Source organism: Hyperolius riggenbachi, chromosome 10 (assembly GCF_040937935.1).
Source record: "Hyperolius riggenbachi isolate aHypRig1 chromosome 10, aHypRig1.pri, whole genome shotgun sequence".
Taxonomy (NCBI): Eukaryota; Metazoa; Chordata; class Amphibia; order Anura; family Hyperoliidae; genus Hyperolius; species Hyperolius riggenbachi.
The window spans coordinates 77,144,858-77,172,429 of NC_090655.1; the positions used below are offsets into that span (position 1 = coordinate 77,144,858).

Consider the following 27,572-nt stretch of genomic DNA (forward strand, 5'->3'; position numbering starts at 1 on the left):
CCAAGCGACATTATAGCCATAATAACAGTATGGTAGATGGCGGTGCCCAAGTAAGGCGCAGCCCGGCAGTGAGTGTGCGCTGTAATTACCTGCTTTGCTAGTTAGGACCTACTAATGGGACTTAAAATGAAAGAAAGGAGGCGGACAGAGGACACAGCCTGCCAAAAGACTATTAGTAACTAGAGATGGCCCGAACCGTTCGCCGGGCGAATCTCTCTGGGCCTTGTACTACTTCCGGGTCGCTATGACCCAGAGTAGTACGCCTGCGCTGAGCGTGACGTCACGCATGACGTCACGCACATGCGCAGAAAGTTCCCGGCAACAGGAGCGAGATCTAGGACACGCACCGCTGGGCCAGCGCAGGCGTACTACTCCGGGTCATAGCGACCCGGAAGTAGTACAAGGGCCAAGAGATGCTGAGATATTCGCCGGCGAACGGTTCGGGAACCGTTCGCAACATCTCTATTAGTAACAAAAGTATGTATTCCATTACACATCATTTTTTGGTCTCGGATGTCCTTTAACTATAATGGGTTTGATTCACTGATAATCCCTGATTGAAATATATGTTTCTAAAGTGATCATACTCCCCCTCCTTATCATCCTTGTGCAGGTTGTGATCAGCAGCAAGCACTGAGTAGGGAGCACAAGCTACTGCAGTTATGAGTCATCATTATATTGTAAGTTAGGTTTTTTTTAAGGGGGATTGCTTATTGCTATTTGAACTTCAAAGGAATGACCAAGAAAACAAATGCTGAAAGTACCTTACTTTTTGGGAATAAACTTTCCTCAGTTTTAGTTTCAAAATGCTGCAACAGCAAAACTCCACATATTTCAGTGACATTATTATTATTAGACCTGCTTTTGATAAGAATAAATCTCTCCTTTGTGAGTTTTATGTTGTTGGGGTTTTCTTGTGAATAAAATGTAGCAAATACCTAGTTTGGCTACTAACTCAAAATATATAATTACATGACCAGGGGCAAACCCAGGATTTTCAAAGGGGGGATTCCTGAAAGGTCTCCCTCAGCCACGTACACAACAGTATAATAATATAGTAGGACATGATTGATGCTGGGCACACATAATGCAATTTCCCGTCTGACTGACAGGATCTGACATTTATTTCCTAAATGTCTGATCTGCTCCCGATCGACAACGGGATTGATCAGGAGCAATTTGGATAGAGATATGACAGCTGACATTGCTAATTAAGGGGAAAGTGAAGCATTCACACAGCAGGGCACATGGCTGTGCTCATATCTGACTGTTAAGTTCCCCAGAGCTGCTCAATGCTCTGTACACACGCTGCTGCTCCTTCCAAAGTCAACTGTAGCAGGGAAAGAAAGGGGACGGGGTGGGCCCCACATAGTGCAGGCAGCAGCATGGTGCTGTGAGTGGCAGGATGCCTGCAGATGTCTCGACTTTTGCCTGACCCCAGACACTGCACTGGCCCTGGTCTGAGGGGGGATTCTGGGCAGCTTTAATCCCCCCTGTGTTTGCCAATGATGACAAAATAATTTACGGTCACACCAACAATTACCTGTAAAACAATACCGTAGTAGTAACATAGCTGCGGAAACTGTATACAGTATACAACATTCCAGTAATTTTTTTAAAGTGATTGTTATAGCTATCTACAAATTCATAAGCAAAACGTACTCAAGAGGACTTGTCTTACCTGTCTCCGATCCATGTCTCCGATCCAAGGCATAAGCACAAATCATGAGGCCACAAAGGAAGATGTTTATAAGGCCACTGGTTCTAGGCAGAGTGAAGAGGCTTTCCTTCCCTGTTCCTTTCTGTGCTTTACATTAAAGTCAACCGCATGGAGCTGGAAAGGTTTTTACTACACCGCTCCTGGCTCCCGTTGCCATAAATCTTACTTTACAATGGAGGGGAGAGCACAGAGAGGGACCCGAAGAGAGGGAAGGAGAAGTCGGGTCCCCCACCCCGTGGTTGAGTCCCTGTGTGCTGCTGCTCCTCCCTTCCTTCATTGCACCCTCCTCCCTCACTTCACCCAGGGCAGACACCTGCCTCGCCCACCCCTGGAAACGGGCTGTTTGTGGGTAGCACTTCAGCTACAGGCCCTTATTCAATTCTCTCTTTATCCTTAGTTTTCTCCTAGGAGAACATTTTTCACCTTCTGTTTAACATAACTTTTGCACTCTGCAATTGAAAAAGTACCAAAAAGTAGATAAAAAAGTACTGTTGAAATTATTCTTAGTATTTTCTTGCTTTCTCTTGGCTTGAACTGCATTTTACTGATAAGGTGTGAAAATATCACCTAAGAGAAAACTTAGGGGAAAAAAGTGAAGTGAATATGGGCCACAGAGTCTTATTTTTCTAAACCATTCTGAGGGTTTCTTAATAAAGGCAGGCTGATGAGAGGTACACTTTCATACACACTGGTGGATTTGTCCATCTTCCGAGCCTGATGCATGGTACTTCTGCTGCTTTCCTGTCATGGGTGTCCTCTGCCCTCCAGGAACGTGGTCCATCCTCTGGTGTGTTTTCCAGGCTCTTTCATGGAGAAAACTCTTTTCACCCTTCATCACTCTCCTTTAAAAAACATCAAAACTATATTTTGCCTTGATATGTTGTCCCATCTTCCCAGTCAAGTCATTACTTCACTGCAGGCTCACAACCCCTAATTAAATGAATTTTGAGAGCATTCCACTTCCAGTCCCTTATTGCCACCAGTTCTTCTGTCCAGCTGAAGAAGACACAGTCCTGTGGGCCTGTTTGAGAACAGAGGACAATATTCCTCTTGAGTATCATGAATCTCTGGACATGTTTAAAGATGGAGGTGGATTCATTTCCTCCTCACTATATCTATGGTCACCCTCACTCCTGCATGGGACAAGATCTCTTTTCGAAGTATATATCCTTTGTCTGAGCCAGAGCTCTAGACATTAAAGGATTATATAGAAGTCAATATGAAGAAAGGCTTCATAAGACCTTCCATCCACGAAGGCCATTATCTTTGTATCTTTGTAAGGATAAAAGGAAGAAAAATTCTCCATAGACGTTCATTGCTTTTGTGGCCCCATGCGGCAAAATAGGGAAATGCAACACAGGTTTTCCTTTATAGTGCAAAAGGGGCCTAACAGTATTTATCTAAGTTTAATTGCATACACTACTACTGTATGTAGCCAGATGTTCTGTGGGCTGCTTTGTCAAAGTGGGTTTAAGGAATACTGGAGAGAAAGTGGAGACACTAATCAGAATTCTTCTTTCATTCAACAGCTGAGCCTTGATTGGTTGTTTAAAGCAACTGCTCTACTGTCCTTGGCCTGCCTTGATAGATCTTCCCCTGTGCTTTGCATAGCCCCATAGTGCCAAGGCCATGCTTATTCCTTGCATTGCCTGCTATCAGGATCAGTGGAATAACTACAATTCATGGGACCCCCTCAGGAAAAATTTTGATGGGGCCACTCCCAGTGTTCACACCCCTTCCCTTGCCTCCCCTTGGTACCCTTCATGGCCTTGGGGCTCATCTTACAAGGATCAGAAAAACAAGTGAAGCCATCGTGATCTTCATACCCATAGCAAGTGTAGCCACAAAAACACCTGATCTGAAGTATAGTCCCCTGTCTCAGAGGAAGGGAAGGCTAGTAGTTGGGGCCCTCCACTGCGCTTGGCCCCCTGTGATTGCAGGCGCTGCTCTCCTCTAGTTACGCCTCTGCTTGCATTGTCTGCTATCAGGATAGTTTAGGAGCAGCCGCAAAGCCGCAGTTGACCTAACTGCACCCTGAGGTGTGTAACTGCAAAGCAATCTGTAGAGCCTTTGTACCTCCATGTGTTTCTGGTTTGGCAAGCAGCCGCTCCAGGTTATCTCTTGAACTGACCAGCTTCCAAGGCTGGAGGGGAAAATACAACTGTTCTGCTGATGAATCTGGCAGCAGCCACTTCCAGCTGCAAAAACACACAGCGTCAGATAAACTCATGAGTTCATCTGCTGATTACTTTTCACACTTCTACTATTGAAAATCAACATTGAACATATACGTATTACAGGATAAGATCCAAGGCAAACTAGGTAAAACAAAAAAAAAAACACTTTTTTTTCCAGATGTACGGCTAGTATTTTTATAATTCAGTAATAATCTGTGTAAAGAGCAGGCCCGGATTTACCTCACACGAGCCCATAGGCACAGATGTCCTGGCACCCCAAGACTACCCCCTCCATGAACCAACAAACCCCCACCAAACCGCACCACAAGTGTGCTGGCTGTCCCAGCTGTCACTTCTCCCTCAGTTCCCTTGCCCATCATAGGTAGATACAGGTGTCCCTTAGTATTAGGTAGCCAGAGCTATCCTCAGTATTAAGTAGCTAGAGGTGTGTCCCCAAGTATGAGATAGGTAGAAGTGTCTTTGACTGAAGGGAAATCTGGTCAGTGGAATGCCGAGACCTGGGTCAGTAACCTCTCATTTACACTCCGCTCAGGACTTTGCATAGGTAAAGCAGGAGGGAGGCACCGGGGGAGGGGAGTGAGTCACCTTCCATCAGCAGGTGCATGTAGGCACGTGCCTACAGTGCCTTATGGTAAATCTGGGCCCTGGCAAAGAGGCCAGAACTCTTGGTTGCCTGGTTTTGAGAAAACCACTGACCTGTTTCTCTGAAATATAATACGAATTTTTATTTTCCCTCCTGTTGTACTTTAAAGTGCAAGGGCACGTGATCAAGTTCTTAGGAAGCCCTGTTCTTATTCTATCCTCAGATATTTAACGACCATATCTGTTTAGGCTTCAAACTTTGTTCAAATTGAAATGGCTTTGTATGGAAAATTGCCTATTACCGTATATACTCAAATATAAGTCAACTCTAATATTTGACCCTCTTAAAGGAGTTATCAGGGGAAAAAAATAAGCTTTACTCACCTGGGGCTTTCTCCAGCCCCTTGCAGCCGACTGTCCCATACTGTCACCTCCACTCCCCGCCGCTGTCCCACTCTCGTCGCTCAGTATTCAGGCCGACCGCGGGGTTGGCCTTACTGCAGCTGCGCGAATCGCCGCTGTCAATCATGGCCACATGGGCCACGGCGAACTGCACAGGTACAGAACTACTGAATACCGAGCGGTGAGAGCGGGACAGTGGCGGGAAGCAGAGGTGACAGCGTGGGATAGTCGGCTGCATGGGCTGGAGAAAGACCCAGGTGAGTAAAACTTTTTTTTTTTTTTGTCCTTTAAGCTGGAATTTTTTATTGACTCAAGTATACGTCTACCCAGTAAAGTTAATGGCTGCACTTGGGTATCAGAAGGAATTAACAGGTGCAATTGGGGATCAGGAGGGGTTAATAACTGCACTGCATACAGTATTGCAGCCATTAGCCCCTCCTGCCCCTCAAGTGCAGCCAATAACTCCTCCAGGCCCCCAAATGCAGCAATTATTCATCCCCCTCCCCCCTTCCTCCTGCAGCCCAGTATCTGTCCCCCTGCTCCTTGTTAACTGTCTTTTTGGGACTTTTAGACCGGTTTACTTCACATTTCCTTTATCAAGAAAGTGTCACTTACCACTGGGTAAACTGCTGCAAATAAGAATGTCACTGTAGCACACACATTACTCAGTGTGCTCAGTGTTGCTCGTGACTTGTGTATAAGTCGACCCCTATACTTTTATTTAGTGAGTCAGACCTAAATTTCTAGACTTATAGTCGAGTATATATGATGAGTTAAAAGCAGTAGTGAGCGAATACAGAAAGCAGAAGCATTATTATTGGGGACCATCATCATGAGCGTGTCATCCACCCCAGGCTCATGGAGATACTGCTACTAACAAAAAAAAAAATGTACATTGAATTTGAGAGTAATGTCCTGTTGTGTGCATGCTGATACTGCTATCTCCGTCCCCCGGTTAGTTTAGACTTTCGGTTGCCTGGGTTTTCAATAACGGGTGTATTTGCTGTATACAGCATTTTATCCTTGCTATCTCAAAACCTTTCAAGTAAAAATATGTTAAGTACGTGCAAAGTAACACAAACTTTACATACGTGCAAAAATATGGTTGAAATGATCAGGGCCGGATTTACCATAAGGCACTGTAGGCATGCGCCTACAAGCACCTGATGATAAAGGGGCGGCTCACTCCCCTTCCCTAGCGCCTTCCCTATGCAGAGTCCTGAGCAGAGCGTAAATGAGAGTTTAGTCACCTGGCTCTCAGCTTTCCACTGACAAGATCTCCCTTCAGTCGGGGCACCACTAGCTGGCTACCTAATGCTAACAACTGTAGCTACCTATGACTGGTAAGGGCAGGGCCGGCCCTAGACTTTTTGCCGCCTGAGGCATAATAAGAAAAAATCGCCCCCCCCCTTCCCCCAGCCGTGGGGGGGGGTGCCGAGCTGGAGGGGTAGCTGACAGAAAGGGGGTATTGGGCCTAGCGGTGGGGAGGAGGGTCGGACCCCCCCCTCCCTTGGCTGGGTCCCCCGATCTGCGCTCCTCCTCCAGCGTTAAGTAACCAGCTGCGTGCATATAGATGAAGAGGCAATGGGCGGGGGAATCACTCACCTCTTCCGCGCTCCATCGTGCGCTCCACCGACGTCACTTCCTGCAAGGCCGTCCACTTACAATACAGTGGGCGGCGTTGCCGGAAGTGACGTCAGTGGAGCGCACGATGGAGCGCGGAAGAGGTGAGTGATTCCCCCGCCCATTGCCTCTTCATCTATATGCACGCAGCTGGTTACTTAACGCTGGAGGAGGAGCGCAGATCGGGGGACCCAGCCGAGGGAGGGGGGGGTCCGACCCCCCTCCCCACAGCTAGGCCCAATACCCTCTTTCTGCCAGCTACCCCTCCAGCTCGGCGGGCGGCACCCAGCATCCACAGACAGGCGGGTGCCGCCCCCCCCCCCCCCCAGATCTGCCGCCTGAGGCAAATGTTTCACCCCGCCTCATGAGCGGGCCGGGCCTGGGTAAGGGAGAAGTTACAGCTGGGTCAACTAGCACACTTGTGGTGCAGTTCGGGGGGGGGGGGGGTTGTGGGTTTCTGGATGGCGAAGTTTAGGGTGCCAGGACATCTGTGCCTATAGGCTCATGTGATGTAAATCCGGGCCTGGAAATGATTGCTGATGCTCCCACTTGCCCACTTGTTAACTTAACTTTGTCAGCAATAAATACTAATGGCACACAGTGTGTAGTGTACATTCAGTATAACAAAATAATAGCAGCAAACTAAAAGCAGTGGTCTTTCTTTATAACGGTGGATCCCATCTCCTTGGGAATGAGTGCAGTTCACACAGCTGTTGGATTGGGAGTTGCTTCCTCCACCCATGGGATGTTTATAATGAAGAAGCTGCTTTTAATTTGTGGGTCTTCTGCTTTCTCTTCAGGACTCTTCGCTGTCTTATTCGAGTTGGCGGCGTGGGAAAGTGTGTTGTTGCATGAAACTTCAGCATATATTGATGTGACTAAACTTAATTCACAAAAGCAGTGGATAATCTGGGTGCAGGGCCTTGCTAAAGCAAGTATGGAGATTCTCTGTCTAATTGGGTATTGCTAATTTAGTAATTTAACATGGTAGAAAGGCATAGTTCTCTTTCTCTCTCCCTCTTTGGAAACCAAATCTCTCTGTCCCTCCTTCTTTCTCATTTGTCCCTCTTTCAGGACTGATGTTCCCGATTTATCTAAATCTATGTATCTCTCTACTGAACAAAATGCGTTGAACCTCTTGCCGACCGCTCCACGCCAATTGGCGTGAACCCGGCAGCAGCCCCAGGACCACTCCACGCCGATTGTCGTGAATGGTTTCCTATTGGCTTTGCAGGAGAGCGCGCAAGCCAATACACGCGCATTTCCACTTGCAAGGCTCCGCTCCGTCTTCAGTCTCCCATTGCTTATTTTTTTTTACGATATTCACTTGAAAATTATTTAGTCAGTGTAAGTCTTTCCTCTCCCTGCTTTATTTTCTGAAATGTATCATTGGTAGTGACATCTTCTGCCAGGTGATCTGTACGGAATGTTCGTTACTGAGAGTTCTATGCTCAGAGGGAGATATTGCTTGCATGGCAGTGGGAAAAAGCCATTATTTCCCACAATGCAACAAGCTCCACAGACAGCAACTGTCACAACTTTGGTCATGACATCACACTGTGGGAGGAGTTTCACCACAATATCAGCCATACACACCCACCTGATGATCTATTCGAGAAAAGGTAAAGATTTCTGGTTAGGAAAGTGGGTATCAGCTACTGATTGGAAAGAAGTTCAATCTTTGGTTGAAGTTCCTCTATATTCTATCATGAGTGGTTATAGTTTGGGGAATAGTTAAGATCAGAGTGGTTCCATTAGAGCAACATTTGCTCTTCTACTGAAAGATCCCTGACGCATCCTGTTGTTAAGACTGATTCACAACATTTTTCACAAGTTATTTCGCCTTAAAGAGAATCTGTACTGTCCGATTTGTACATTAAAAAACATACCAACCGAGTCACTGTGATCTCTGGATCCCTCTTTGCCGTTTCCGCCGCAATCCTGGCTTATCGCCAGTTTTAGGCAGTGTTTACAAACAAAAAACATGGCCGCTAACCAGGAAGTGATGTTTGTGTATATATATATATATATATATATATATATATATATATCATGTTACAGTACACTACAAGTTTTTGAGTCTGTGACTAATAAACAAAGCACACACACAGAGCCTGCAGGGGGCGTGGAGGGGGCATGCATAATTTCTCCCTATCACAGCAGAGGCAGTGTATTCCACTCTGGGTCGACAAAGCTTGACAAAAAAAAGAAGATTAGATATATTACAGAGACAGTGCAACTAGAAAAGGCTGCAGTAATCCAGAGCACATTAGAACAGGTATAAGAACTTATAGGATAGAATAAATAAGGCTGAAAAAATTGTTAGAGTCTCTTTAATTGTTTCTCACCTATTTTTTTTAAACCATTTTAAGTACCCAACAAGCAAAAATGACTAAAACTAAGGCAAGAACAGTAACATGAAAGTTTACCTACAGTAATCAAGAACAACTTTTGTGAGTGATTTTGTGTGCCTGGAAAGTGGCAAAATAGTATTTTATAAATAATGTGAAAAATAAGCAAGGAGAGATAAATCATGAGCCAAGTTTTGTGAATCAGCCCCATTATTGTCTGATGAGCAGGAAAAGTTGCTGAAAAAGTATTCTGTTGCTCCCCTCCAAGTACAATATCTAAAAGGTAAGAGGTGCCACCTGTCGGTCACAGATGTAAATAGATCTGTAATACAGAAGAACAGGGAAGCACAATAGAGGTAGCATGTGAACACAAACTAATGCATTTGTGAGTGCCTCACAGTCAGTGGCGTAGCAATTGGGGATTCAGAGGTTGTTGTGGCCACACTGTGCCCTGGGTCGGAGGGGCCCTCCCTCAACTGCTGTATTAGCTCTTTATTAGTCCTGTGTTGGTAATAATCACTTCTATAGATGCTCTGAATATTGGTAATCACTGGCTTTGGTGCGCTGTATCAGTTATGATGTATAGGGGGGGGGGGGGGAGCCCAATGTAAAACTTCCCCCGGGGACCACAGTTTCTTAGATACGCCATTGCTCACAGTACAAAGAAATGTTAGGCAATGCCAATATTTATTTCAACCCTTATACACAATAACAAATCCATCAGCATTAGCATTTCATAAGCCAGTTCCCAGGATCTATCCCGGGGTTGTGCTCAAGCTGTTCTCAGTCCAGTATGCAGTGGAATAGCGCAGGAAAGAGGCACACATGCTTACATTTACAGTGCATCTGGAATTATTCATGACCCTCCCAACACAGCTACAGATGTGACTCACTCTATGGAAGTTTAACAAACGGGAGGAGGAAGCTGCGTGTCTCCACTGGGTCTTACATTTGTCAGCCACTAGAAACAAGGACAAAGAGCTAATTAATGCTAACATCATCCACAAGGCATCATGGGCAACTGCCTGGGGTCTAGTGGGCATCAAGGGACCCAGCTGCTGCGTACGTATTAGTACAAATGACGCCTCACCGTGCTGCTGCTCAAAGTCCCGGTGGCGTCAAATACTATTCCCCCTCCAAGTTGTAGCAACTTGGAGGGAGGATTAATTTGGGTCCGGTGATCACTGGGAACTAGGCCTGAACGATTTTAGGAAAAGATTGAATTGAACGATTTCTGTTAGAAATTGCGATTTCGATTCGATTCACGATTTTTCTTAAAAACTAATCCTCCTCCTGCCGTGCACTGTCCTGAGCCGCGCCACAAGGATCAGTTTGTGTGAACAATAGAGTCCTTCCATTGCTCAGCACTCCGCAGGACAGGCTTTGGCAAGATATAACACACACACACTCACACTGTGGTTACACTCCTGCCAGGCTTGATAACTGGCCAAAGCCTGTCGTGCGGACGGAGTGCAGAGCTATGGAAGAACACTACTGTTCACACAAACTGATCCTTGTGGCCGGGCTCAGGACAGTGCACAGCAAGGACTAGATTTGAAGAAAAATCGTGAATACATATAAAATCACATCACACAGTCCAGCTCACAGTCACCTCAGCTCAAATTGCCCACTGCCCAGCACACATCATCCTGTACACATACAGAATGGATGAGGCACACACAGGGTGTCAGCGTGATGTGCAGAGTTGCACTGATGTAGAGTGGCAAAGGAGGCGGAGCAGTGGTAAATCTTAGGTGGTTGGCTGGTAGAAAAAAAATAAATAAATATATATATATATATATATATATATATATATAAATTGTTGTGCACTACCTGGCCAAACTCTTTAGTGACAGTCCTGTCGCATGCCCAGCTGATGACACGGTAGGCGGAGGGAAACAGAGCGAGAGCCTGTGGGCGGAGTCTGCCGCCCACCCAGCTGATGATGCACTAGGCTGGGCGGAGTGAGAGTGAGTGAGAGCCGTGGCGGCCACCCGCCCAGCTGATGACTCGCTAGTCGCTAGGCAAGGCGGAGGGAAAGAGCGAGTACCTGTGGGCGGAGTCCACCGCCCACCCAGCTGATGATGTGCTAGGCTGGGCGGAGCGAGAGTGAGTGAGTGCCTGCTGCAGCCTTCCGTCCACCGATGATGAATATGCAAGGCGGAGGGAGAAATTAAGACACTGATGACGTAGGGGGTAGAGGCGGCCACTAGGAAGGAGCTGGTGAGAGCTACTAAGCCGCCGCTGCAGAGCGGCAAGCGGGTGATGGACTGCCGGGCTGAACTAGTACACTGTTGCCAGGGAAATCGTGAAAAATCGTCACCTTCACGATCACGGAATCGTTGTTTCCGTGATCACGATTTCGATCAAAAAACGATAAATCGTTTAGGCCTACTGGGAACCCCAAATTACCCTTACTATACTACTGTCTGTGCATGGCAATATTACCACAAGTTAGTGCAGTGGTCCTCAAACTAAGGCCCGCGGGCCAATTGTGGCCCCCTGAGGGTTTTTTTTACCGGCCCCCCACACACAAAATGTATTACTTGTAGAAATGCTCAGCTACATCTTTAAATATTGGTGGTCCGCATATAGCATAAAAGTGCTGGCACCACCTATCCACATGGAAGCCAGAAAGCAGTAATTCACTGGTTTCCAATCAAATTTCACATCAGGTGAAACTGCTGTCCAATTGAACTGCAGGGTGTCACCTGGGTATGCTTCATTGTTTGGCCTGCAAAGACTTCTACATAATTTTATGTATATCCTGGCCCCCCAGCAGTCTGAAGTATGTTGACCGGGCCCTCGACCCAAAACGTATGGGGACCCCTGAGTTAGTGCATCAGCATCTAGTCACAAAGTCAGCATAAGCACCGATGGAGGCCCTCTTTTATATATGATCCACGTCTTCAACAGAGCACAAGACAAACCCAGGCAGTGGCCTACGGCCTGGAGAGAGTCTAGGGGCCTGGTAGATGCTAGTCCTACTAAATCTTACTAAGAAAGCCAGGTGATCAGCGGCGGCTCCAGCTTCAAATTTTTGGTGGCCACAAAGGGCCTGGCTGGTGGGGCCCATTTGATGATCAAAATTGATGTTTGTATGGCGAGCTTTAGATATTTTTTTGCCTAACTCAGGTGATACAATTAAGGCTAACTAGTTCAGCAATGATAGGAATCAAATTAAAACATCCCAAACAGAACTCAGAGGCTTTTGAGCAGAGCAGATTGTCCAAATGATGGTGCTATTATGGAAGATAAGTTACCTACAGATATACTTGGCTGGTTTGCTGGGATGCTTTCATCCTTCCTTGCTAACAAGCTGCTCCTCCTGGGAAGGGATCACTCAGGGGGAACAGGCATTTCCAGGGGGGCCAGTGCCCCATTGTGCCCCAGTGAAGCGCTGCCCAGGCAGGTGATCATCATCAGCGGGTAAAAATCTTCTATAGTGCCCCATTTCATCTCAATCCATGTAAAGTCTTTAAAGCAAGTTTGCACGATGGTGAATGTGTAAATGGATGTCCATGAAATGGGGGACCTGAAGACATGCTTGGAAGACACAGATTAAAGGACTATTATCTGTTTCTAATGTGAACGTTGATTCTCAACTATAATGCGCATATAATAAAACTGCATCTTGTTTAGCTTGAACAATATCATTCTTTATTAGAAGTTACCATTGGACTATCTGTTACATACAAAAATACCATCAGTCTCATATAAAAGCATGAAAAGCAAGAATATGTGCAGCTATCAGCGGGCAGTTTATTTTCTATGATTAATGCAATGGGCGATAAACATACTTTTTTTGTACTTGAAGGCAAATATATTTATTCACATACTGCTGGACCTGCAGCAGGGATGGACCTTGATGTGTTAAAAAAGGTTCTATCATTTGCTATGTCTTGAATAGGAATTTGTGGTTGGTGCACTATCTGGATTGGCTGTACAACCTGTCCAATTAGAATATATCATCTACAGAATGCCCCACAAGTGAAATTATAGGACTAGTTTACCTGTGATTTTCAGAATTCTCAGTATCATTGCAGATCTTGGCGTTGCAATCAGAAGTCAGCACTATTAAGTTTAACTAAGTTGCCATCAGAAGTAAGCTAAACTAGGCTACACTAACATAAAGCGAAGAGGAAGGAAAGTAAGTGACGTAAAAGGTGAAAGTACCATGAAACTAGGAATCCATCTTATATACAGAAAAACCTGCAGTTTACCATGGGTTACTTAGTCACCTCCCACTTTAGGTGGGCCATGGGTTTGTTATGGATGTTAATCACATTAGGAGCTTTCTGTTGGCTTCCATGATTGAGTGATTGACAGGCCATACACTGTGCAGAATCCCAGATATAATTGCAGTTCCTCCAGTCTTTCCTGGAAGCGTTGTTATTCTTATATACTGTGAAAGTACGTGTCTGTTTATATGTGCTAGTGCCTGGCAGTCTGAGAGTTTAGGAGCCTGGTAGATGCTAGTCCCACTAAACCTTACCAACATGGATTTGTTGCAGTAACGGCAACACAAAAATCCGACCTGCATGATATTTCTGGGCAGGGGAGGCATTTCCCACAGAAGCCTGTTGGGGAAACACATTTACTCCAGACTCCAACCGGACATCACTGTCCGCTCTGAACTGACCATTTGTGATCTGGCTTGATGTGAACCGATCTATATAGGAAGAAAACAAACTTTCCATTGTTACTTGATAAAATAGGTAAGAATGATTGACTTGTATGCTGTGTAAACCAACAAGGTCCAATATATTCTTTTTGTGGCCCTCAGCCAACTATCTTTAGGTTCCCCTTCTATGTGCAGCAGTCCCCCCGGACGAGCTTATCTCACCTTGCTTTCCAAGGCTGTTCAAACTACCTATGATGTCTTCCAGATAGGATCGAATCCACCCCCCTGTAAAGTCAGCCCCTGGGGCCCCTGATCCACTACTGCCCCCCCTTCCCCCGGATGGTCTCCCCTTGACTGCTCCTGAGTTCCTATGTGTTGCACAGTCTGTGCTCTATCTTCAGCCCAGTGGCCTGCCTCTTCCCCATTTTATACATAAATAACCTGGGCCAGGTCATGGAAAAGACCTTCATGGAAAACAGGCAGGCAGGGGGGAAGAAGACAGAGCACAGACAGAACAGCATGCCAGGACTGGAGAGTTGTTACAATGCACCCAGCCACACATTGTGCAGGGGCCCTGGAAACTCTGGAGCAGTCAGGAGTAGTCCACCTAGGGTGTCCGGCAGTGGTAGGGGGCCCTGGGGCAATTGCCCTTTTTGCCTTAATGGCAGCGCTGGCCCATGCTCTGTTATTGGTGCAGGAAGTGAGAAGACATCATGCCAAACAGAACCTAGAGGGTAATAAAATGTGATTAGCGTTCAACCCCTTCAATTCTACCAAAATTAAAATAAAAAAAGAACATTTTGGAGACAGTTGCCCATTTTATATGTATATGAAATATATATGACCTCATTTCAGTTGCTATAGGTTCATTGCACATCACTGCCCCTCTTTCTGAATAATAGTCATGATCACTAAGGAGTATAATGCTACTGATGTGAGCTATACATTCTTCTCAACTATCCAATCAAAATTAAAAAAAAAAACAGCTCTCCACAACTGATTTGATTGTTGAGGTGTACATAGTATAGTTCTCTATCCAATTGTAGCTATCACTTACACTGACAATGACTTGGTATGGCATCTAACAAAGATGACTATGTCTCCAAACATGGACAATCCCTTTAACCAGTCACTGCCATATATAGTTCAGGTGCTAGGTTAATTATCATAGAGTCCAGAGCATAGCTAATCTACGGTAAAGAGACCTAATTTTGACTTCCATAGCAGCACAAAATGCTCTTGTTAATAGTATAAATGAGTCCATTCCATGTGTACCTAACAAAGAAGCGGTTCAGGTCTTGTTTACACATGGAAGGCGAGGCCTGGTGTTGAGGAACATCTCTCAATCAGCTGATGACCAGAAGGCAGAACCCTAACACAAGAGCAAAGAGAAGACGGACATAACTGCCGCTGTTCTGGCTGCTAGACCCCTGGCTGCCACTATTACAGTTGCTGGAGAAGCAGCATTGGACGCTGACACCAGAGCCCCTGGAGCCACCTCGCAGTGCCCGATCACAGAAGGACTTGAAGGAGCAGGACTTCGTCACGCCACCTGGAAATAATACAAGGACAGATCAGCATGCTACTTACAGTAATGAGATTCTGAACTGAAGGATTAACATACAGATCTCTAAAGGTGCGTACACACATGCGGCTATAGTCGTTTGTCACGATCGTTCCCCGATCTTTACCAACGACGATCGTTACAAAAAACGAACCACCGACTATTAAGGCAAACAACGAACGAGCCAAATCGCTACAAAAGAATGTTCTGTCTCGGCGGATTTTAACCAACGACGATCGTTTGCAAAAGTAGTACGTCGTTGGAAACGATCGTTCGTACTAGGCTTGACATGCGCATTTCACAATTTCTCCGTGAAACTTCTCATTTTTATGCGCAGGCGCAATAGTTGCTTTACGTGATGTAACGTTCATTCTAACGATCAGATCGTTACACACCTTTTAAAACTAACTTTACTTAGGTCGTTCTTTCATCAATTAAAAGTTCGTTCGTCGTTCTCAACGAACGATCATTGTCGCATGTGTGTACGTAGCATAAGAATGAAAGCTTGTATGGGCAGTATGTTCCTGGATACTGCAATATACACATCACTAATTCACCTATTTAACCAGCAATGTAGAAGTTGACTTTGAATGAAGTCGAACCCCTAAACCTTTAATAACCAGTATTCCCATATCCCTACACAAAAAGTATTGCTCCAACTGTTCCCCCACCCCATGCATGGGACAATGAAGGGAAGCACATGGAGACCAGGTATAGTTAACTGTGAAACTGGTGGTCATTCTTCTCTCTTCCATCTCCATCTTTGGAATCTCTGCCTCTGGTACCAGAAAACCTTGTCCTGACCCTGCTGGTAATAGTGTCATCAAGCTTTCTGTAATGTGTCTTATGTTCTCTGACAGTGTGTGCCCCCCCCCCCCCCCCCCCCAACAGAAAACCATTGGGCACAGTGAAAAGTGCAAGATACTTACTAGACTGGCCACGTATTATGGAACAGGCATCAGAGTCCCGAGGGCATTCCTGAGTACCTTGCCGATCACAATCTTGATCATTGGAGCCCACACATGAGAAACACTGCAAGCCTCTTCCTGGCAGAAAAGACAATTTGTGTAAGATGTACAGTCCACAATCGTATGTAACTCAAAGAGTTAAAAACAGAAGATTAAGGGTTACACGGAAATCCAAACTGCATAGCTCCTAAGCCCCAATTACTAGAAGTCAATAATGGTTTGGGCCTCATGTGATTCAGTCAGCTTCACGGTAAGGCTGGTTCTGCCTCCGTGCATTGTCCATTCCTCTCCTCATTCCCCCTGGTCCATGTTATCACTAATTAAAAAATGTGACTTTTGGCTAAAGTCAAATATTCAGGTAGGAAAAGGCCGGCTTAGTAATAGGCAGAGCATGGTAGCTCCAACCGGCACTATAATATTACATTTTTATTAATGTTTAAGAAAAGGGAAGAGGCAGGCTTGCAGCAATGTTCCCTAAAGCCATCTGCGGTGCAAGATGACTCGTTTGTAGCAGCCAAAAGGATACATATCACTAATATTTAAAGCAGGATTGTCAGCCATAAAATTAAGCAGTCTACAACCTGACCCTGCATTGCAAGCATTCCAATATAATCATGAATGTGTCTGCTGTAATAAATCTTATCTCAGCCTGGCTCTATTTGGTACATTTCCAAGGAGAGGGAACCTTGTTATCTCCCTTCCCACATTCCTGCTCTTCATTGGCTGAGGGCAGTTCAGTGTGACATGAGGCTGAGAAGGGAAATACACCTCATCCCTCTGCAGAAGCTGCTGAAATACAATCTATGCTGTGCTCACATGTGTTTTCAAAGCAAGCTAGATATGACAGTGCAGTTTCTAGGAGAAAAAAAGGAAGGGAGAAAATTACATCAGGGTTGGCTTCATTCAGGGGCAATGAAGATGGAAATGCCTGTCTTTATTTACTATATAAAATTCTCTGAAATCAAAACGTGGAGATACATATGTAAGTAGAACAAGTATTTATCTACTTATATATGTGTTTTTTTCCAGGGATAGCATGGCTGTCCCTGCTGCTTTAATGCTTCCACTAGTTTTTAGTGTGTAGCACTCCATCTGCTGGTTGGAGTGGCAAGTGCAAGAAAACTCCCATTGCAATAAAGATAAGGTAGTGCCATAGAAAACTACAGGGCCAAGTGACCAGTCATGACCTCTAGTAATATCGGAGACTTGTTTACTTGAATAGTAGAGTGAAACTCTGCTCTACTCGCAAAACATCACATTTTGTAAAAAAAAAAAAAAAAAAAAACATGTATTTGGAGTCCTGGAAAATTTTCTTTGCAAAGTTCTAGTAGGGTCAAAACTTAAAACGAGTCAATATCAAGGTAAAGGCAATTATCAGGGCAGAGTGTGTTTTTAAACTGGGAATTGTGTTTGGCAATGAGCCCAGGCAGAGAACACAGATGCGTTTGTAAGTGTGTATTTGTAATAGGTGCCAACAGAGTGATGCTGGACATCAAACTCTCCGAAACAACATTTTCAACTCAAAGCAGCAGCCGAAAACCTCTCCAGGACGTGCAGTCAGCCCATTCATACTGCCCTGGCCCCTCTGTTGTCCTCAAGAGTACCAGTCACACCTAATTAAACCAGAATGGAAACATTAATTACAACCACCTTGATAGCTATTCCTCAGCATTTTACAAAGCCATATTTAATTAAGGTGCATGACTGTTGCTCAGTAAACTGTGATGCCAAGTATTCCAAGAAAGGGCCCTAATGATTATACTACTCTAATAGACAGGTTAAAGGGAAATTGAACTTTTGTTCAGGAAAACTGAATTATTTCGGTTTGGCTCTATAGACAGGTATTGCAAGGATTGAAAGCAAAAATCATTTTTGATTGATTACGGTAATTTGTTTTTTACGTTCACGTCACACAAAGTCGTTTCACGGTGTTCCTATCAGAGACCGGCACACAGGCATTTGCTGTCAGTCAAATAATTAGTGCTGGTGCTAAAATTCAGTAACTATCGCTCTCGTACTCCCCTGTGCTTTTTAAAGTGGCCATACACTGGTGGATAGCCAGCCAACGTGCTCAAAAGATTGATGCTTCCCTGATAGAAATCTGATCAGAGAGGGATCTAATCTTGCACACACTGCCAATAGATTTTTCATGGCCTTATGGCCCCTGCACTGTCATGGAGAAGAGCAGAGGCGTATCTAGAGGGTTGCAGGCATGGCTCGTGCCATGGGTGCCACAGCTTCATGGGCGCCTTGCCTGCCACTGTGCTGCACCACCATGCCTGCCACTGTGCTGCGCCGCCATGCCTGCCGCTGTACTGCGCTGCCATGCCTGCCCCTATACTACGCTGCCATGCCTGCTCCTGTGCCTCCCTGTCACTCAGACCTCAGAAGAGATTAATTCTGGGGAACATGGCTACTTAATTTATGTATGTAGGGCACACTTGGCTTAGTGTTAGAAAAGAGGACAGAGGGGAAATAAGAAGAGATACATCCATAAATCTAATTTAGCAATATCCTGAGCCAAAAAACCCAGGCAACCATAACACATGTACGGTGCGAGAAAAGATGCTGTTTTTAGAGGGGAAGGTTGCTCTGACCGGGGTCGGGGGGGGACTTTACAATTTCATTGTTTGCCATAGGCTCTATATTACCCAGATACGCCCCTGGAGAAGAGGCATCGGGGACATGAAGACAGAAAAACACAGACTGGAGGAAGGGAGCGTGCTGACTGGATACACTCAGCAGCAAGTATTCTGCAGGGGCCTAAGGGGAGCACTATAGTTTGGGGGGAACCTGGGGGCCAATTACCATCTCTGGGGTCCTGGGCAATTACATACCACCACACTTCCACCCCACTCCCTTTTGACTAAATTTTAAATAAATGTTACCGTCCGCACCGATCCATTATTGCAATTGATTTCCGATGGAAAGTGATCAAAATTACAAGCGGGCGGCCATATTGGGGCATGGATAACAGTAATCAAACTTGCCAGGGAAAATCGATTATTGTATGGGCACCTTTACTCCGAACAAGTTAGGGGTTACAGGATAGTCTCATGGCAACACTATTCCAAACAGAATAGGTAAGAGTACAGTTGTCATGGCTGCAAATAAAAGCAAATTGAGCTTCATATCAGTTTTAGAAAATTTTAGATCTGTCTGCAGATCACATCATACTCACTGTTTCAAAATATATAAAAAAGATTTACTAGTCAGGGATTGGGGGTGGACCCTTTTAAATTCAGTTAATTCCTAACTTTTATTGGTTTGCATTAAAGGGAAGGTTCAGGGAGGGTGGAGAAAAAATAAAAATCAATTTCCACTTACCTGGGGCTTCCTCCAGCCCGTGGAAGGCAGGAGGTGCCCTCGCCGCCGCTCCGCAGGCTCCCGGTGGTCTGCGCATGCGCAGTACAGCCCGGCGGACGTCCGATGACGTCAGCCCGCCGGCGTGGGACGCAGAAGTGCCAGGACTTGGAGCGCAGAAGAGCCCGACCTGGCAGCCGGCCTGGCCAGGTCGGGTCGGCCATCGGAGACCACCGGGAGCCTGCGGAGCGGCGGCGAGGGCACCTCCTGCCTTCCACGGGCTGGAGGAAGCCCCAGGTAAGTGGAAATTGATTTTTATTTTTTCTCCACCCTCCCTGAACCTTCCCTTTAAGAGATTCAGAGAGATGGCCTAAATAGATAATTTGCCAAAAGCTACATAAGCTAGATGGTGCGATAGAGCTGGCTTGTTAATGTACAGTATTTAAATCAACTTTTCTCTTTCTCAGCTCAGCTTCAAAAAATAACTATTTACATATTGTAAAACACATAAAATTCCCCACGTTTCGCCTGCTATTGAGGCTTTGTCAGGGGTGAACGTGACCTAGTCTTGCACACAAAGTGCTAGTGCATTGAAATACTGTACATATCAATTATCAATATAGAGCAGCATTGCTAGTGGCATCTAACCACTGCTGAGAAAGCCCATATGTAGGCTCTGAGCTGAGAAAGGAGAGCTGAGTTTAAATACATTACAAAACCTGTCCCTGGAGACACCAACTCCTCCCTAGCTTATCTCGAATTAAGCTTTTGCCATTGTATTTAATTAGGCTATTGCTCTGAATCTTTTAATGTGAACTAATAAAGTTTATGTTTTAACTGAATTCAAACCTCTCCATAGGCAAACGCAGGGGGGGATTACAGCTGCCCAGAATCCCCCCTCAGACCAGGGACGGTGCAGTGTCTGGGGACAGACAAGTTGAAACACCAGAATATCTGCAGGCATCCTGCAGCTCACAGCACTGCCTTTTTTCTTACCTGGCTACAGTTGACTTTGTATGTAGCAGCAGCAGCGTGTGTACAGAGAATCGAGCAGCTCTGGGTCTAGGGAACTTAACAGAGTCAGGTATGAGCACAGCCCTGTGCCCTACTGTGTGAATACTTCACTTTCCCCTTCATTACAGATTTCGGCTGTCCTCATTATCTGTATTCAAACTGCTCCTGATCGACCCCATTGTTGGTCGGTCAGGTCAAACGGGAATTTGCGTTATTTGTACCCAGCATGATGTCCTACCATATTATTATACTGTATTGTGCGGGGCTGAGGGAGACCTTTGAAGAATCCCACCCTTGAAAATCCTGGGTTTGCCCCTGCTCTCTACCCCCAATCCCTAGCTAGTCAATCTTCATTATACACTGTCGGCAGATTGAATATGATCTTCACTAACACTTAGGGCGGTTTCACACTACCAACCAGCGTTTTTGGTGCGGTTGGATGATTGCATCACACCCCAACGCCAAAAAAAGCCTTCCAAAATACCTGCGCTGATACACGATAATGGAATTCATGTACAGTATGCTAATGAAAGCCTAAAAGGGGCTCTCTAGCGCTCACTTCATGTGGCGGAAATACGTATTGCAAGGAAGTGTCCTGAAAAAATACAAATGCCGATGCACTGGGAGACAGCTCGGAGCTCGCTCCAACCTGAATTATCAAAAAAGCAAAACACTGCGCCAAAGTGATAGATTTTACACAGATATTATAGTTCCTTCTGCTATAACCAAGTAATGATTTCCACAATCTTCCTATCGGTTGCGCTTTCTGTAAAGGATCACTGTATCCCCACCAGATCAATATTCAAAACCCAGCAGTGCTACACCAAACAACACTTATAATAAGGTCACACAAGATATTAAGCACAATGGGTATTAGATAGTCCACAGTCCTTCACTCCATTAAACGTCTGCCACAAATGAACAGATGGTCAGATTCTCACTCACCAGATTCACTGACTCTTGTTGCAGGAGTCAGCATCAGCAGCGAAGGGTCTCAGCCCCTTCCCGACTCACCGGCTTCTCCCCAATATCTTTATGTCCCCTATTACAGAGGTGTCTTTAATCGCCACACAGACCTCCACTACAGAGGTTTAAACCACTTGAAAAAACTGCAAAGTCCCACCAGAAGAGCATACACTCCAGCATAAAATGTCCTCAAAGACTAAAATACACACTTTCCATAGAGCTGACGCGTGTGCCAAGGAGGAGCTAGCGCGAGTTAGGAGTTCAGCATGGAGGGCCTGGCTGTTATCGGAGTGCTAATCCGGAGTGGCCGACCAAACTATGCTATAACACACTGCCGCCCATGTGAGTGTAATGGATGTTTTTAACCGTTTTTTATTAACCCCCTTGGCGGTATGATTCTTTCTGGATTTTAGGGTCTAAAAGCAGTACAATTTTTTGCACCCTTTCAGACCCTAAAACCTGGAAAAAATCATGCTGCCAGGGAGATCTACACAGCCCCAGCACTCTCACCTCCCTGGGCTTCCGCATGCAGTTAGGCCTCCATCTTCCGGGTGGCGCTGCAACTCTAAAGTGAGATTGACGGCAACCAGCGCTCTCACCAGGAGGAAGCAGAGCCCCGAAGGACGGAAGAAGAATGGCGTCCGACGTTGGGATCCCTGGGTGGTATGTATAAATGCTTCCACGGGGCACTACACTCTGCATAGAGCCTCCGGTGGCTACCCCGAGCAGAGGTCGGGATTACCTCTCTGAGCTGCAGTTTTCCGTCCCGACCCTAACTTGGGGTTACCGCCAAGGAGGTTATACTGTATTACGCTATGGAAAGTGTGTATTTTTGTCTTTGAGAAAATGTTATGGTGGAGTGTATGCTCTTCTGGCGGGACCTGCAGTCTTTTCAAGTGATTTAAACCTTTGTAGTGGAGGTCTGTGTGGCAATCAAAGACACCTCTGTAATAGGGGACGTAAAGATATTGGGGAGAAGCCAGTGAGCCGGGAAGGGGGCTGAGACCCTTCGCTGCTGGTGCTGACTTCTGTAACAAGAGTCAGTGAATCTGGTGAGTGAGAATCTGACCATCTGTATGTGATTCTGTTTGTGGCAAAAGTTTAATGGAGTGAAGGACTGTGGACTATCTAATACCCATTGTGCTTAACATCTTCTGTGACCTTATTATAAGTGTTATTTGGTGTAGCGCTGCCGGGTTTTGAATAATAACCTGAATTATCGCAAATACTTTGTTTTATACAATACAATACAATAACATTTCTATAGCGCTTTTCTCCCATAGGACTCAAAATGCTTAGGCTCTCAGATTCAGTAGTTGGTAGTAGGATGAAGTATTCACACAACAAAAGTTATTTTTCTGCCAATGCCAAACAGAACAGGTGGGTTTTCAGTCTGGATTTAAACATGTCCAGGAATGGAGCTGTCCTGATCTGTTGAGGTAAGGAGTTCCAAAACGTAGGGGCAGCATGACAGAAGGCTCTGGGACCAAAAGTTTCCAAGTGGACTCTGGGTATGACTAGATTATTAGAACCTGTGGATCTGAGATTGCGGGGATTGCTACGCAGCTGCAACATTTCTTTGATGTAACCAGGGCCCAGGTTATTCAGTGATTTAAATGTCAGTAAGCTGATCTTGAATATGACCCTCCATTCTATAGGTAGCCAGTGAAGGGAGTGCAGGACTGGCGTTATGTGGCAGTGACGGGGTTGGTTGGTTAGCAGTCTGACAGCAGTATTCTATCAGCTGTGGGCGGTACAAGTCCTTTTTTGGAAGGCCAGTGTAGAGAGCATTGCAGTAGTCCAGTCGGGAGGTAATGAAGGCATGAACTAAGGTTGGTAGATCTTCTTGGGGAATGAGGTGCTTGATTTTTGCGATGTTCTTCAGGTGAAAATAGGATGATTTCACCACAGCAGAGATGTGAGTTCTGGAGTTTAAATCCCCATCAATTAGAACTCCCAGGCTACGCACATGATCAGAGCTGTGTAGATCCGTGCCTCCTATTCCCAGTGGTGAAGACTGCATGTTAAGTTGTTTTGTTGTCATGCGCTGCCCTCCGATCAGAAGGACTTCAGTTTTGTCTGCATTTAGTTTCAGCCAGTTGTCACTCATCCATTGCTGTAGTTCACGTAAGTAGGCGTTTATAGTTGGAGTTGGGTCTGTCACACCAGGCTTGAAGGAAAGATATAGTTGGGTGTCTTCCGCATTAGCAGTGGTGTCAGGCCATGTTTTTGGATTAGTTTTCCAAGCTGTAACGTAAATTGTGAAAAGCAGGGGAGAAAGGATTGAGCCCTGGGGCACCCTATACTTAAGTGGTACAGAGGTGGACAGGAAGGGCCCCATGGACACTTTTTGGGTTCTGCCACTCAAAAAGGATTGGAACCACTGAAGAACTATGCCATCAATGCCACAGTATTCCTGTAGCCTGTGTATCAAGATGTCATGGTCAACTGTATCAAAGGCTGCAGAAAGGTCTAGCAGTATGAGGATGGGGCACTCTCCTCTGTCTCTTGCCATGAGCAGGTGGTTGCATATTTGGATGAGGGCAGTTTCAGTGCTGTGATGTTTCTTGAAGCCAGATTGGAATTGGTCATTACTGTTGTTTTGTAGGATTTTGGCTTCTAGCTGGAGTTATACAGCTTTTTCAATTAGATTACCTAGAAAGGGAAGGTTAGAGACAGGTCTGTAGCTGGTCATTGCAACTGGGTCCAGGGAGGGTTTTTTGAGGAGAGGCCTGATGATCGCTTCCTTCAGTAAAGCAGGAAATATCCCTGATTGTAAGGAACAGTTTACAATTTTGAGGAATACCAGTACAAACAGGTCGGGGCAGTTCAACATGAACTGTGTTGGGCCAGGATCCAGGTCACAGGTAGTTTGGCGGATGTGAGAGAGGATGCTTAATGTGACTTCTTCATTAATTTCTTTGAAGTTTGACCAAGGTGTTACGGTGTCTCTGCTAATGGTCTTCGGCACTATATAAGGCTCAGATGCTGTAAGTTGGATGGCGGACTTTATAGCAAAGACTTTGAGAAGAAATGGGCAAATTGGTCACAGAGGTCCTATGAAGACTGGATATTAAGTTTTTGACATGCCGGGTTGCAGAGTTTTTCCACTGTGCGGAACAGTTGGGCTGGTTTGTTAACTGCATTTGCAATCTCTTGTGATAGAAAGGATGATTTTTTCCTGGTGATTACCTCTTGGTAGTTCTTCAAGTGGAGGATTAAGGCATGTTTGTCTTCTGGGAACTGAGATTTGCGCCACAGTCTTTCAAGTTTCCGGCCTTGTCTTTTCAGCTCTTTTATAGAGTTATCAAAACAACTGTGCATGATGGTGTGGAGTAAGATATTTGGTGCACAGAGGAGCAATGGTCTCAAAGGAGGAGGACACACATTTGTTGTATTTAAACACCAGAGTATTGACAGCCCAGTGTGGAATACAAGGTCCAGAGTGTGACCTTTCTTGTGTGTAGCAGAGCTGATTGATTGGAAGAAGCCCAGTTCATATAAGGCACTAGGTAGCTCTATTCCTAATTGGGAAGAGGAGTCATCCACCCATGTATTGAAATCTCCAACATATACAGTGAGAAGCATCTCTGCTGAATATTGATGTTTACACATTCGAATGGACAAAAGAGACAGCTCAGGGCTCCTGCTGAGATAGGCCCTGTTTAGAGTCAAGGTGTGAACTTTTTCAGCTCCAGCTTTGGTATCCTGCAGAGATCAAAGGGCCTGTGTAGACTGAATTGTCCTTAAGCTGGCCATACACTAGGCCGATTCCCCGCCGATCGATAGCAGATTTGATCACTGGGATCGAATCTGCTGTCAAATTGTTAACGTTAACGCTAAATTTTGATCTATTTCATCCCGAAATAGATCGGTCCCGTCGAACGCTCCGTGCGGGAAATTACCGTCGATCGCCCACGGGTAGGGAGCGCGTCGCTAGCGGCGTTCGAGTGCCCGACGGCCGACGCAATACAGCTGCAATACATTACCTGCTCCGCTGGCGCGACTCCCCAGGTCTCCGTTGTCTTCTTCTCCGCGCTGGTCTCCGGGTCTTCACGTCTTCCTGTCCCGGCAGGAAGTTTAAACAGTAGAGGGCGCTCTACTGTTTAAACTTCCCCCAGACAGGAAGAGGTGAAGCATGCCGGACCCGGAGACCAGACCAGAGTGGAGAAGAAGACAGCGGAGACCGGGGGGAGTCGAGCCAGCCAGAGCAGGTAATGTATGCGGGGGGGGGGGGTGCGGCGGCAGCACCACCACAGATTGTGAACGGTTTCAGGCTGAAATCGAGTCACAATCTGTTTGCAGTAAAGGCAGCCATACGATCCCTCTCTGATCAGATTCGATCAGAGAGGGATCTATCTGTTGGTCGAATCTGATGGCAAATCGACCAGTGTATGGCTACCTTTACACAGAGATGTATGGATGGATAGCGTGGATTTGAAAACACAGTCCCTTGTTTAGGAGTTTGAAGATATTATATATAACATACGTAGAAAAATATAGTCTATTTTAAGAAAGCAAACTTTTGTTTTCCATAGACTTACATGACTTCTGGTTGCCACACGTCACCAGGCCTGCGCGTCAAATTGGAGACTTTCGACGCATCGCACTGCACCAGGTATGAAATGTCCCATAGACTTTCATTGGTTTAGCGTTACCCTGCGGCTAAACAGGGTAGCACAACACGCCAGGCCTCAAATTAACAAAAAAAACTCATACAGCAAGCACAGATCTATGCATCTGGTAATAAAACGGTATTTTCCCTTTAAAGACAAGTCCCAGTATGTGTGGTTATAATCCCACTCAGTGGCACCATAGATGTACAAATGTGATTGCAAAACAAAGTGTGCTGTAAGAGGGACTAATTCAGGTAACATGTTGTTACGCCACTCCAAGTAATGGGATAGCTAGTGTGATGTCTATACCTTTTATATAACACTGTCAGTTCTAGAAAATAGCAGCACAAGGTGCCTCCAGTTCATGGGGGGAGAGAAATGAGGGAAAGTGCTTAAAATACATAAAAATCACGCATAAGGACAAGGAAATAGAATGTAATACAGAAGAGATCATTTACAGAATTCTGCAGGGGAATTAGATGTTCACAGCCCTGATTATTTTAGTGTGTTTAATAGAACATAATTTAAATGAATTACACATAAAAAGTTTTGTAAAAACAAATGTAAAAGGTACAGCAGCCATCTCTATGGAGATAAAAAGGGAAACCAAGCGAGGACAAGTCCCTATTCTTCGTCAGCCATTGCACTGCTTGATGAGCAGGCCGCAACGTGATGTCTGCCGATTCCTGCTGTGCTGGCTGGAATTGACTAGGTGGCTAGGAAGGTGGTATATGGCTCCACCACCACACTCAGTATAAATCCATATGATTTCTAACACTGGTTTGACACATTGATTTAAGATTCTTAAAGAAAACCTGAACTGAAAATTAAAAGTCAAAATAAGTATACACAAGTCATACTTACCTTCCATGTAGTCTACTCCTCAGTGTCTTTCTCCTGTCCCGCGTCCTGTTTGTTCACTGTGATCAATGGAATTCTCTGTCCTCCATTTTGAAAATGGCCATTACCCATAACAGCTTTCTGGTCAGCACACAGTTAAACTGTAACATTGCCCACTTGAGCCATAGGGAAACATGGACATATCAGTTCTCCTCTCAGCTGTAACTGACAGCAACTAATATATAACTGACAGCAACTGATATATTTCAGTTCTGACAAAATGTTGTCAGAACTGGAAGGGATCATTGTCAGAAGAAAATGGTGAGCTTCTGAGGAACTGATGGCAAGGTAACTATGTAATGTTCATTTGAAGTTACCTCATGTGTTTATTTTAAATATTTGTACTCAGTACAGGTTCTCTTTAAAGCCACTGCTATATTGGATTGGGATCAGTGAATAATGGCGCCCAGCGCCTATGCATAAAAATGGCGCCGCATTAAAAAGATACGCTTATCGCTATTTATCGTTAGTACTGCATAATAATGGCGCACAGGGAAAAAAGAAGAAAAACGGCACACACTAACGTTATTTATCAATAGTGGCACACACTAACGTTATTTATCAATAATGGCACACACTAACGTTATTTATCAATAATGGCACACACTAACGTTATTTATCAATACCGCCCTACATAAGCCAAACTGCAGACATTATTTAACTGCAAAACGGTGAATGGATTTAATGTAACACTGTCAAGGTTAGGGTTAGGCACTGGGGGGGTCTTAGGGTTAGGCACCA

The 27,572-nt window shown here is 45.3% G+C and overlaps 1 long non-coding RNA gene across 1 annotated transcript in view; it reads left to right on the top strand.

Annotated features, from left to right (window-relative positions):
• Positions 1-27,572, top strand: part of LOC137534258 (uncharacterized) — a 43,579-nt gene that overhangs the window by 10,491 nt on the left and 5,516 nt on the right. Inside the window, exon 2 of the long non-coding RNA XR_011024346.1 lies at positions 25,854-25,933. This is a non-coding gene — a long non-coding RNA (uncharacterized lncRNA). The remainder of the gene's footprint in view (positions 1-25,853; positions 25,934-27,572) is intronic.